Here is a 12,207-nt window from a genome sequence, read left to right as displayed (position 1 = left end):
TCAGAGCGGCTTTTACGAACGATTTACACAAAAATTCGTTCTGCTCGTGTTTCATGAATGAGGCCCAGTGACTCTTGGGGAAGTGTTCAGGAAACTTACTTGAAAACAGTAATTATGTGCTGCCAGTGGCACAGTAATGACACCTTTCACCTTCACAAATATTTTCTTAAATCCCCAAAATCCCTGGGTAGGAGTCTTTGCCATGTGCATAGCATAAACTGACATGTGAGGCATTTTTGGATTATATTTCATCTTTGTTGGCAGACTTACATATTGAGTAAGAGGGTTTTTTTTTTTTGCCTACCAAGTGTCATCATCCTTCATCCTTTTTCTATGAACCAAGGGTAAAGGCCATCTGCTAATTTCCCTCTTGGTTCAAGGGTTGCAAAATCAGCATTATTTCCACTGAATATTCTGTTATCTTCATGAACACGATAACAGCAGAATACTTTCCCCCTCTCTGTGTGTCTTTTTCTTTTTGACAACCCCCACTGTAAAGTTGTTGCGCAAGGAGTCACAGAATTTTTCATTATACGGTAATTATCTCCGTCTGAATCTAAGCGTGTGTGTGTGTGTATGTGTGTGTGTGTGTGTGTGTGTGTGTGCACTCTTACTTAACTGAGGCTGTTCCAGAAATTGTGTGGATAAGTTGGATAGTTTGAAGAAGACTCCCTTGAAAATCTTCGGTATAAGCCCCTTTTCAAAGGATTACCCACGGTGGCAACGAACACTCGACAATGCATGCGGAGACACATTGGGACCAGCCATAAGTTTAATTAGAAACATGGAGGGAGATCGCAGGGCTATCTGCTTAAAAAATAGGACACATTTTAGCTCGTATGCACTCTACTGTCAGGATGCAGCGACTTTAAATAGAAAAGTTGTGCAGCAGTGCTTTCAGTTGAGTTTGCTTTACTTGGAGAACTGTTTTCTTCAGAGAACATAATGATTCTTGGCATGAGTCTGATTAATGTAATTAAGAGATAATCACAGGATGGTGCTAGGAACATTTTGGTTGTTTTCCACAGCTTTCGTTTGCCACAAACACAAAATGAAAGTCCTTTGATATTTGGAAGCAAGTGAGCAAGTAATAACGTTTGATCAAGTTTCTCAAATCTCTCCTTGAGGGATTTAATTCAAATTTCCTAGTCACTGTAATCTCGCCTCTTTATAACACAAGAAACTTGGTTCTAGAAATGGCATCATTTGCCGTTGGAGCTGATCTCCTGAGGTGCCAGGCAGAATGTTCAATAATTACCTATGAAATCTGATAGGAGAAGTAGAATGATTGTTTTTGGAGAAAAAACCTGGGGCATCAACAGGAAGCAGAAATTGGTTATTACTTTGTATGCTCTCATAATTTGGATAACATGCAGTCTTGTATAAACACACACACATAAAGTACATCATAACTTTCGATCAACATGTCATTATTGATTGCTCTCCTATGAAACCATTAACATCAGCAAGAAAATAGACCTCACGCACCCACATCTATTCATCTCAGTGTGGTTTCTGGTGTGAGGACCAGCTCATATTTTGATTTGTTGGAAATCATTTATTACAGTTGATGACAAAATGCACAGGCGGCGGACTCCATCATCGTCATCTTCCTCTCCCGCTGTGAGTAACAGGCAATTCAGACTCAAAGGAATATCTGCTTCACTCATCAGCATTTATTATTGAGCAGTTTTCTGTGTGTTGCAGTCCACCGTCTCGCAGGATGGATATGCTGGGGGAAAGGGTCGCAGTAATTTGTGGATGTGCTGAATTCAAGGTCATGCGTTTGATTTCCGACTTGCTGAAATATCACAGATTTTGCACCACTAGTGAAATAGAAGCCGGAGCTACAAAGCCTAAATGAAGCGGAGAAGACGAAACAGTGTAGTTATTTCAAGTAAGCGAGCTAAACCAGAGACATAATGTGGGAAAATGGACCACTCCTGTAAAAATGAATGTGAGAAATCATAACGCTCAATATGGCAGCTGTTAGTTCACCCAGAAATTAACTTCTGTCATCAATAGCCACATTTCCAATATTGGGACAAATGAGAGCGTGCTAGTGCATGCCAGGGGATTCATCGTGCCTTCTGCTGGCTTTCTCTGAGCCAACAGCCAATACCCTCGGACCGCCGATTACCCTTGGGCCAAACAAGGCCAATCAGGGAATTAAGGCAGGTTCAATGTCAAAGGCGGAGTTTCACCGAACTTCCCTGGTTGTTTATCCATCGCAAAACCATACAGGTTCGGGGGAAAAAATGTGGGCGAGGTACAATTCCTTTAAAACAGCCAATGGACAAAGCAGTGCCCAAAGAAATGACTTTCCATGGTTCGGTGAACTTACATAGATGGTGTGTTGGGACATCACCCCACTGTTAGTGGAGAGACCACTCAGGACACCATGGCAGTTACAGTCAATGAGTTACAACACTAACTTATCTTGCTGTTTATATTCGATATAAACTCGATATTCTAGATAACATGATACCTCAACTTGAGCTTCTCTCTTGCTTGTGAAATGGGTGGGGTGTGTGACGTTGACTCACTGATTTTCTTCTTCCTAAATTAAATCTCCTCATTGTCCTTCTCGCTATTGTCTCTGGTAACGTTTGCAGAGAAGAGTAGCAATTTTGATGCATCGCACGTTGATTTGACCATACTTATAGTCAAGTCTGCAAATCAGCTGAAATGTATCTGGTTACCATTGCGATGATGTAATGCTCTTGGCGCTCTCGCTCTTTGTCGTCCTGTCAGTCAGCGCAACTAGAAATGCACCATACAAAATGAGTTATCAACAACGAGCTGAAAGAAGCCGATCCATTTCTTAGTGCAACACGTGAAAATGTAAACGAGGTGTTGCCAATTTTAGCGACCTTTGTAGTCTGCTTTAGCGACATTCTTCCACATATGGCGACGCAAAAAACATCAGCTCTATCATAACTGATGTCTCATTTTTCTCGGTGTTCTAGCGCCCCCCATGTGTTTCAAGTAATATGACTGACATGCATGCTATCGGCAGTTGGATTTATGTGCATACGGATGTTCTAGAAATCAAATGACTGGCGAGCTTACGTGTTGTTGGTATTTGTTGCGACAGTCTCAACCTCAGTTCACGTGCATGCTATTATAATAAATAATAAATAGAAATCCCCCACTGTCTGAATGTTTGACAAGTTCAATTAGTGATAGCTAAATGATTAGTAGTTAAATACTAATTGTTAAATCATTAGTTCAGTAAAAAAATCAACATCATATGGTTCTACAACTTTAAATAATTGCTGTTGCTCTTTATGGCAATTCATGTGCATATGTAAATTTGATGTCTTACGTAATAAATGATGTCATCACGTGATTTAGCTACTTGTACCAACATTTCAGCGAGCCTTTGATGACTTCCCATCAGTAATAGTTGGCAACACTTGACTGAGAATGTTCATTTCCCCACGACCACAGAGGTAAATCAGACACATTCAGAACACAACACAACATTTACTCTAATTTACACAAATCATCCTGTTCAAAAGTTTGCACCCCCTGTTCTTCTTGTGTTGCCTTCTTGAGCATTTGCACCTTGTGTAATAGTTGTGTATGAGTCTCTCAATTGTCCTAAGTGTGAAAAGCTGGATCTCAACATCATATAGCCACTGAAGAACTCAAATGTGCAGAAGATGCTGGGAAACCAAAGAATGTAAGTAGACAGCTTCACTGCTCAGGACAAAGCAGGGACTCATGAACAAACAGTTATTAATCATTGAGAAAGCAACACATCCATCATATTAAGAACCAAGGGAATGTAAACTTTTGAACAGGATCATTTGTGTAAATTCAGTTACTATTTTGTCTTGTGGAATATATGTGATTATCTGTTATGTCAAATAGCTTCTTCAGGGCAGTACTACATAAAAAACAAAATGCAATTTTCATGATATGTGTGTGTATGTGTGTGTGTGTGTGTGTGTGTGTGTGTGTGTCTGTCTGTCTGTGTGTGTGTGTGTATGTGTGTGTGTGTGTGTGTGTGTGTGTGTGTGTGTGTCTGTGTGTGTGTGTGTATGTGTGTCTGTGTGTGTGTGTGTATGTGTGTGTGTGTGTGTGTGTGAAATTTATGTGGATTACAGTTTTTATGTTTTTTGCTATTACTTATGTTGTTGTTGTTGTCTTTTAATTTGTCATGGGGTTAAAGGGATAGTTCACCCAATAATAAAAATTCTCTCATCATTTACTCACCCTCATGTCATCCCATGACTTTCTTTCTTTTGCTGAACACAAACAACGATTTTTAGAAGAATATTTCAGCTCTGTAGGTCCATACAATGCAAGTGAATGGTGACCAGAACTTTGAAGCTCTAAAAAGCACATAAAGGCAGCATAATTGATTGGTGTGGATGATCAACATTTAAGTCCTTTTTTGTTTTGTTTTTATTCTCCTACCTGCCCAGAAGGTGACGATATGCACGAAGAATACGAATCGCCAAAAACAAATGAAGAAGAATGTGAAAGTGTAGATTAATCGTAAAAAAAGGACTTAAACATTGGTCTCTTTCTCACCCACACCTATCATACCGCTTCTGAACACATGGATTAAACCACTGGCGTCGTATGGATTACTTTTATGCTGCAATTATGTGCTTTTGGAGCTTCAAAGTTTTGATCACCATTTACTTGCATTGTATGGACCTACAGAGCTGAAAAATATTCTTTTAAAAAATGCCAAAATCGAGATTTAAAACATGTAAACTGACATCATATTTCTTATTTTAATTCACCAACTTCCTGCAACAAATGTTTTTATCGAAGAACATTATTTAAAATTTCTGAAATCACAAAATCAATCATGTTAAAGGAATATTCCGCGATCAATACAAGTTGAGCTCAATCGACAGCATTTGTGCCATAATGTTGGTTAATGTTCTTTCGTTTCTTTTTTTAATTTTTTAATTTGGAATGCCCAGTTCCCAATGCGCTCTAAGTCCTAGTGGTGGCGTAGTGACTCGCCTCAATCCGGGTGGCGGAGGACGAATCTCAGTTGCCTCCAAGTCTGAGACCGTCAATCCGTGCATCTTATCACGTGGCTTGTTGAGCGCGTTACTGCGGAAACGTAGCGGGTGTGGAGGCTTCACGCTATTCTCCGCGGCATCCACGTACAACTCACCACGCGCCCCACCGAGAGTGAGAACCACATTATAGTGACCACAAGGAGGTTACCCCATGTGACTATACCCTCCCTAGCAACCGGGCCAATTTGGTTGCTTAGGAGACCTGGCTGGAGTCACTCAGTACACCCTGGATTCAAACTCGCGACTCCAGGGGTGGTAGTCAGCATCAATACTCGATGAGCTACCCATGCCCCCTGTCCTTTCGTTTCTTTAAAAAAAAGCAGAAATGGAGGTTACAGTGAGACACTTACAATGGAAGTCAATGGGGCCAATTTTTGGAGGGTTTAAAGGCAGAAATGTGAAGCTTATAATTGTATTCATTAATTCTTCTGTTAAAACTCATGTATTATTCAAGCTGTAAAGTTGTTTAAATCATTTTTTGTGGGATACAGGGTTTACGAAATTACCTCATAATGGCAACGCAGTTGTAAAATTGGATATAGCTTTACACAGAAAAGTTTAGTAAGTGATTTTATCACATTAAAATCATGTTAACACGCATATTGTTTAAGTCTTGTGTCTATACTTTTGAAACAGTGAGTATTTGAATGTTGACGGATTGGTCCCATTGACTTCCATTGTAAGTGCCTCACTGAAACACTTTTGCTTTTTTTAAAGAAATCAGCATTATGCCTCAAAAGCTGTCGATTGAGATTATCTTGTATTGAACCAGGATTACTGCTTCAATTATTTTAATCTGTTGACATTCCTAGTTTTTGTTATTCAAATTTGAAAGCAAGCATCTTTGTCATTATTACAGCAGAAGTATCTTGGCCCATATGCGTGAACAGACTAGGACAGACTGCAGGTGTGGGAGCACGAATGTGAGAAATTATCCTATTTTTAGTTTGTATAAACTCTCTAGTCATTGTTTCATTGTAATGCAAAGCATATGTTCAAGCCACTGGAATAGAATATATATTGAAGCAGCACTCATGAACACATTGCGCAGAGCAAGTCATTTGTTGTTAGACATATGGCTAAGTAAAAAAAATATATAAAAAAAGCAATTAAGATATATAATAGTTCTATCAAATTTCGGAGCAACACTGAAGCAATGAACAATAAACAAAAGCGTGTTTATGAAGCTGTAATATAGAGCTTAAATAATGAATAAAACCCATTTGATTTTACTCTTTTAAATAGCAAATAAAATGTTTTCAAGTTGAGTGTGCTTAACTCAGATCTGCTAGATCTGTTCTCTCTCCTCTTCTAGCTTCTCTCTCTCTCTCTCTCTCTCTCTCTCTCTCTCTCTCTCTCTCTCTCTCTCACTCTCTCTCTCTCTCTCTCTCTCTCAGTATACCAGGGTTGATTCATAGCCTTCCAGGTTACTACAGTGTTCAGTGTTGTGGAACAGTGATGCAGGCCAATTAACTACCATCTCACCCCCTTAAAACTTTAAAACTCCAACCTGCTAAAAATACATGACCTTTTTATCAGAAATGCTAAAGTGTACTTTATAAATGGCTCTCCATTGGACATCATAAATGATGCAGACAGTGGATTTATAGCTTCTAACCATTAGCTCTTAGTTCATGGGAGATATTGCATGTGGAAATCTAAAACACAGTACTGGGGGTATAAGAGGGTGGGAAAACATTTTTGTCATTTGCTTGTTTTTTTTTACCAGGACTATAAATGTATAAAGAAATCTGCCAAGGGGACATTTATTGTGAGTTCCTGGGAGCTTGACACACCTCATATTTTATACATTTGAGATTCCAGCAGTTTATCAGATCTCTTTGGTGCTCATAACAACAGCTTGTAATTACACATTATTAGTGGTGCTTGCTAAGGGGAACTGAACAAATCTTAATGAAAGATTTAAATATGTTACCAATATAGTCTAGATTTAAAAGTCTTAAAGGGATAGTTCATCCAAAAATGAAAATTCTCTCATTATTTACTCATCCTCATGCCGAATTTAGAAGAATATCTCAGCTCTGTAGGTCCTTACAATACAAGTGAATGGTGACCAGACCTTTGTAGTTCCAAAAATCACATAAAGGCAGCATAAAAGTAATCCATAAGACTCCAGTGTTTTAATCCATGTCTTCTGAAGCGATATGATAAGTGTGGGTGAGAAAGAGATCAATGTCCTTTTTTTACTATAAATCTCCACTTTCACTTTCACATCAGAAAGTCACATGTAGTGCCTGTTTAGTGTCACATTCACATCTGAAAAAGAAAGTGAAAATGGAGATTTAGAGTAAAATAAAGGACTTAAATAATGATCTGTTTCTCACCCACACTTATCATATCACTTCAGAAGACATGGATTAAACCACTGGAGTCTTATGGATTACTTTTATGCTGCCTTTATGTGATTTTTGGAACTACAAAGGTCTGGTCACCATTCACTTGTATTGTAAGGACCTACAGAGCTGAGATATTCTTCTAAAATCTTCCAAAAATCATGTTAAAAGTTAGTTTATATATATATATATATATATATATATATATATATATATATATATATATATATATATATATGTGTGTGTGTGTGTGTGTATATATATATATATATATATATATATATATATATAATATATACAAATGTTGCATAGTGAGGATGTCTTCAAAAATAATGACATAAATAGTTTTCATTTAGCACTTAATGTCATACAAAGTCCAGTAAACATAAAAAAATCTAAATCAATATTCGGTGTGACCACCTTCGTCTTTAAAACAGCCCCAATTCTCCAAGGTACACCTGGACACAGTTTTTCTTGGTTGTTGGCAGATAGGATGTTTCAAGCTTCTTGGAGAATTCGCCACAGTTCTTCTATCTATTTAGATCAATTAGTCTCAATTGCTTCTGTCTCTTTATGTAATCTCAGACTGACTCGATGTTCAGTGGGGGGCTCTGTGGGGATTATGACATCTGTTGCAGGGTTCCCTGTTCTTCTATTCTATTCTAATCTTTTCTATTTGCAAAAGTAATGTTTGCGAGTCTAAAATTTATTTTTCTTATTGACACGCTAAAGCTGAAGATATAAATAACCATCTTAAGACAAATGCTTTGGTAAAACATATTTTGTGCCAAAGACTTTTGCACAGTACTGTATATATACTGTATATATATATACAGTAATTTTTATAATACATATGCCTCTATGCAGAAGATTGTGCTTAGTCCAGTCCAGCCCACGATCCAAAGTGAGTTAACACCCCTGATCTAGAATATCCTAGCATTGCATTGGAGAGTTTTGCACAGGCACCCACCACTCACTTTTTCTTCAGAAAATGCAAAAATGTAGTTCTTGTCATTGCAGTTCATTAAGATTAAGGTGTAGTGTGTGTTATGTTTTCAGACACTGACATGCACAGAACGGGGGCAGCAGGGACGAAAGCCCTTTCGTTCACAAATCTAAAGGTGCCCTTTTGGTCATCCAGAAAAAGGGGAGACATTTTAATAATTAAATTAAAATAGTTAAAACAAAATAAAAATTTCGTCATAATCTCACAATAACAGTAATAATGAGATTACCTTGTAAATCGCAGGCGTATTAAAGAAAATTAAGCGGAGATGCCTTTAAGAGCGCGTGCTATAGCAGATTCCAATCGCAAGTGATCCTCCCTATGCCCTATAATCAGTCTGAAGTGCAGAGCCCTTGAAGTGGGTACTCTGAAGGAAACATGGCATTATTGTATGGCTATACCCTTTGCTATCAGTCTTGTGGAAGGGCCCTCCGGGAAAAGATTCATTTTCTCACTTTCGCTTTGAACGAGCTTTCAAGTGACGTCCCCTCCTGCAGGAGTGCCCTTCAAGGAAGCAAAAGATACAGATTTGAATTCGCCCCGGAACATCAAAGTGCTGTTACATCAGACGAGTAACAGGTCAGACAAAAAGTCCACTCCATGTATTGTGTTGTAAGTTCATCAAAAGAATAATACTCGATTGCTACAGCATTTCCGACATTACGTACTACTAGTGTCGACAGATTTATTAATTATAATGGGAGTGGTCGTGTCGCTTTCAGTGATATAAATTAAATTATTCTTTTATAGAATATTGACATAAACTGAAGGAGCTGTCAGGTTAGGGTTAGGATTAGGGTTAGGGTCAGGATTAGGGTTAGGGTCAGGGTTAGGGTTAAAACCAGTTTAGTTTTGTTGAAACTAATGAGCCATTAGACTAATCACTTTCAGAAAAATACCATTAGGCTTCCACAGTAGCGCTGCTCTCTTTACACATATCATGTAGCCTGTGTAGGGCACCGACTCCCTAGGGGGGCACCATCATACCCTAGGGGGGCACTAGAAACTCCACTGGCTGCCCTTACTCGCATGACATACGCTATTCAAGAACCCTGTAGCACTCGCGGAACACAGTCAATCTCCTCGTGCTCGCACTTTCTCATCGCACCTTCGCACCGTGCACACATTACCAGGGTAATGCCATGGTACTGAATGATTGATCATGTTCATATTTCATGATACTCTCATGGTACTTCAAGGTACTTTATAAAATGCCATGGTTTTACTATGACACATGTCATAAACATGGAGTTATCACAGACCATGTCTGAAAATAAATAAATAAACAAGTGTATTACTATGGTGATTTTTGTGAGAAATACAAAAATTTAGAGTATATACAATATACATGTAGAGTATATACTGTATATACAATAAAATTGTTAAATACTCAAAAAGCAAAGAAATATAAGTATTTATAATTGCTACTCGTTCAAAAAAACTTTAAAAAATATCAGTACCCCTTTTATCCTTCCGCCTCATCCCTGCTAAGGTCTGTGCATGTCACTGTCTTCAGAATATAAAGTCAATATGTAACCGTTTACAAAAACAAACACATTACCCTACAAAATTCACGAAAATACCTTCCTTGACCCTAAACATGTCTGACTCTGGCCCAGTCACACACTGTAGACATCAAACACTGTTAAACGAAGTAAACAAATTCATGAGCAAATATGATTCATGCAGCCCAACTGTCATACAGGGAAGGACACAATTCCCACTGGGAGCTTCACTAACCTTAGCTGTTTGCCCGGTCATTCCTGCAGGGCTCGAGAGGCCAGAATAAAGTCAGCCCTAAAATAAAACGCTCCATATCCCGTTCCCATGCAACTCATTCTGAATGTGACAGAATCTTTCATCTCCAACACTTCAGGATGAGACCAGGCTGCTCAAATTAAATTAGCCATTTACAGAGGCTGAAGGGATGTCAGGGTTAGGAGTGCAATAACAGCTCTGGGCGGATACGTTTGGATGTCCTGGAGACATTGTTTCATCAGAATAAATGATTCAGATGTTCAGTCTGCGGTGTCATTGTCCGGGCAGTGGACCAGGAGAAGCAATGTGCAAGAGCGTGAACTGACCACACATAGGTCAATGCATTAACCTTGTGCAAACCCATGTACACATGCGTGGACGTTGTATTTTGGCTTCGCTATACACAATATATCATTTAAATTCATTTAAACCAACTGATCTCAGTTCAGGAGACTCTGTGCTGTCAGTAAAGGGTTAAACTTGTGTCATGTGACCAAAAAACATGGCGCCGATCACAGCAGAGTTTGTGTTTGGTTGAAACGCCAATAAAACTACATCTGGTAAGAAACCTAATTACGTTTTTGTATTGAAACCTGTTTGAGTCAAAAGATTAGAATCTCTAGTTTCGTCCGATATGCTATTTTTAACATTTTAGCGAATTATCGTGAAACGCTGCTAGACACAATGTACACTAACAGAGGTGCAAAAACCATATATGCCAGGTATGCAATTCATACGGGCGCCATGTAAAGGGGGACGCCAGCGGCTCACTAAAGGTGGTGCAATCGGCCTCCTCAACCCCTCCAACATCATCCCCCCCCCCCACCTCCCCACTAATGTGTACTTTAGTGCATTTTGTTCTTAGAAATCCTATGTTTACTGTACATTATCAAACTGAGAATCAATGGGTTCATCCAAAATCTGGAAAAAAAAAAAATTGCTTTCAGAGGCTTTATATGGAGTTAGGATGAAAATAAGGTGCATTTCAAACTGTTCTGAGACCAGTGCAGACAGACAGCACACTGGAGGTTAAGTCATTCACTAAATAGGGAGCAAGGGAGCATCCTATAGCTCTCTATGCAGTTAAGTGCATTCACTCCTAAAATCTGATCAAAAGTTCAGTTTCAGGCTGTAGATGATGTTTGGATCACTCAACATGTTTGACAGACATGTGACAATGATAATCAGTACATAGATTCAGAATTTATAATGTATCATTTTATTTTAACATGGTTGGCAGTGATTGGATGATGCTGGACATTTTACTTTGTAAATTTCCGATGTAATGTCTGTAACGTCTCGCTGTCCACATACGTTGCCATACATTTTTAGGAAAACTATTTACTCTAGTATTTTTGTGTGTTTATTAGGTGCTACTAGTTATAAATAAAAAAAGGGGAATGGAAAATGCACACACCAGTCACGCTCGAGTTTCAGAAGATTAAAGTTTGGCCCAAAAATGAAAATTCTTCATTTACTCACCCTCATTTTGTGACAAACCTGTATGATTTTCTACTGTGAAACACAAAAGACAACAAAACACAGAAACATCTCCTTTTGTGTTCCATGGAAGGAAGAAAGTCAAACAGGTTTGGAACAACATTAGGGAGAGTTTATTTTGTCTAAGCTGTGCTATTTATTTGTTCTTGACGAACTGAATTATCTGCTTTAGAGAACCAAAATTCCCTGTTTTGTGGGAAGAGCATCTGGACTTCTGCCTGACATTTTACAATGAATCAGAAGGCTGAGAGCCATCCAAATGTCATTAAATTTTCTAATTACATCATGTGATGAACTGTTATGCTTATCTGATTAATCATTGACAGGCTAATTAAAAACCCACATTTCAAATTATTAATCAAGTCATTAACAATGAAAAAAAGGTTGCTTAGTGAGATGGCTGGAATACAAATAATTTCAGATATGAGATAGTTACATGTATTACTAAGCCTTTAAAAGGGTGTTCGTTTACAAGTTCTTGTGCAGAAAGCTCAGCTATGCTGAAACACTGGCCTGGTAAGCAGAAGCAGCTGTT

This window comes from Myxocyprinus asiaticus, chromosome 35 (genome assembly GCF_019703515.2).
Source record: "Myxocyprinus asiaticus isolate MX2 ecotype Aquarium Trade chromosome 35, UBuf_Myxa_2, whole genome shotgun sequence".
Classification (NCBI taxonomy): domain Eukaryota; kingdom Metazoa; phylum Chordata; class Actinopteri; order Cypriniformes; family Catostomidae; genus Myxocyprinus; species Myxocyprinus asiaticus.
The sequence above is the reverse complement of the archived record's forward strand: the minus strand, read 5'-3'. Positions refer to the sequence as shown.